Source organism: Oncorhynchus keta, unplaced genomic scaffold (genome assembly GCF_023373465.1).
Source record: "Oncorhynchus keta strain PuntledgeMale-10-30-2019 unplaced genomic scaffold, Oket_V2 Un_contig_19542_pilon_pilon, whole genome shotgun sequence".
In the NCBI taxonomy this organism is placed as follows: Eukaryota; Metazoa; Chordata; class Actinopteri; order Salmoniformes; family Salmonidae; genus Oncorhynchus; species Oncorhynchus keta.
This window is the reverse complement of record NW_026281532.1, coordinates 72,439-74,718: the sequence shown is the minus strand read 5'-3', so window position 1 is coordinate 74,718 and position 2,280 is coordinate 72,439.

Genomic DNA, 2,280 nt, shown 5'->3' with positions numbered 1-2,280 from the left:
CCTGGTCGACTGCCAACAGATGAAGGCACAGCCACACGAAGCCAAGGTTGAGTTTCTGAGATCAAAAGGCCTTTGTTTTGGCTGTTTGATGAGAGGACACTTAAGCAAAGAATGTAAAAGAAGGATGACCTGTCAGAAATGTCAAAGAAAGCACCCCACTATCCTGCACATTGAAGGAAGAGAGAGATTTAGATCTCTGAAGGCAGATACGAGGGGTGTAGCAGTAAAGCGGGAGGAGACTGTCAGCAGTGCTCTTGTTTCACTGAAAGCTGGTGAAGATACCGGGGCCGGTACAGATTGTGCACTTGCGATTGTGCCAGTTCAAGTAAAGATGGCAAATGGAAGCAAGTCTACGTTAACCTATGCATTTCTCGATTCTGGTAGCTCAGCAACATTTTGTACGGAGAGACTCATGAGGCAGTTGCAAGCTAAAGGCAGTGAGACTGAAATTCTGCTACGCACAATGGGCCAGGAGAGTCCTACCAAGAGCTTTGAGATATCTGGATTAGAGATTGGCAATGTGGAAGGTGACACATTTCTTGCATTACCAAAGGTCTACACCCAAAATAAGATCCCAGTGACAAGAGAGAACATTCCCACTCAGAAAGATCTCAAAAGGTGGCCATACCTGAAAGAAGTTCAGTTGAAGGAAATTGACGCCGACGTCGAACTCCTGATTGGCGTAAATGCTCCAAAGGCAATGGAACCCTGGAAAATCATAAATAGTCAAGGCAACGGACCGTATGCAGTGAAAACCCTCTTTGGATGGGTGATGAACGGTCCTCTTAACAATTGTACCATGGCAGAAGAATCTGGGCACACTACGGTGATGGCCAATCGTATCTCAATTGCCGACCTGGGGGTTCTTCTTGTAAATCAGTACAACCATGACTTCCCTGAGAGAGGGTATGAAGAGAAAAGTGAGATGTCAGCTGAGGATCATAGGTTTATGGAGATCGTATCAAGTTCCATAACCCTCAAAGACCATCACTACTACTTACCGTTGCCCTTTCGCAAAAAGGATGTTGTCCTGCCAAACAATCGTGACATGGCAAAGCAGCGGGCTCTAAATATTATCAGGAAGTTCAAGAAGGACAAAGGTTACGCTGCAGAGTACAAAGGCTTCATGGAAGAGATGATAACAAAAGGTTACGCCGAGAAGGTACCACAAGAACAGCTCCTCGGAGAGAAAGGCAAGGTATGGTACATACCACACCATGGCGTTCACCATAAGCGCAAAGGAACGATACGAGTAGTGTTTGACTGTTCATCATCCTATAAAGGTACATCTCTTAACAGTGAACTCCTTCAAGGCCCTGACCTGGCAAACACGCTTATAGGAGTCTTGCTAAGATTTAGGCAAGAGCACATTGCCATGATGGCAGACATCGAAGGAATGTTCCATCAAGTACGTGTCCATGAAGATTACTTAGACTTCCTGCGATTCCTATGGTGGCCGGATGGTGATACTAACAAAAGATTGGAGGAGTACAGAATGACAGTACATCTTTTCGGTGCTATATCCTCTCCAAGTTGTGCAAACTTTGCACTGCGAAAGACTGCAGAAGACAACTGTGAGAGGTACGATGAAGAAGTAATTCAAACAGTCAAGTCCAACTTCTATGTTGATGACTGCCTCAAGTCAGTGGCCACAGAAGAACAAGCCATAGCTCTCACGAAAAACCTCAGGGATGTGTGCTCTCAGGGTGGGTTCAAATTGACCAAGTGGGTCAGCAACAGCCGCACTGTGCTGGCTTCTATCCCTGATGAACACAAAGCCAAGCAGATAAAAGAACTGGACCTGGACAGAGAAAAGCTGCCTGTTGAAAGAGCACTTGGAATCCGATGGAACATTGAAAGTGATGCATTTACCTTCCGAGTCACTGTCAAGAACAGACCCCTTACAAGAAGAGGTATTCTCTCAACTGTCAGCTCTATTTATGATCCATTAGGTTTCCTCGCCCCATTTGTATTAAAGGCAAAGCAAATCCTTCAAGTGCTCTGCAAGCTAAAGTGTGGATGGGACGAAGTCATCCCTGAAGAACACTCTATTTCATGGCAGAGATGGCTCTCAGAGCTGGACCAGCTCTCCAGATTCCAGATAGACAGGTGTATGATGCCTGAGAACTTTGGTCAAGTCAAGACGGCACAGCTGCATCACTTCGGTGATGCAAGTGAACAAGGTTATGGCACGGCAAGTTACCTTAGGTTCACAAACGGTATGGAAAAGGTTCACATTGCATTCATACTGGGAAATCAAGGGTGACTCCACTCAAGCAG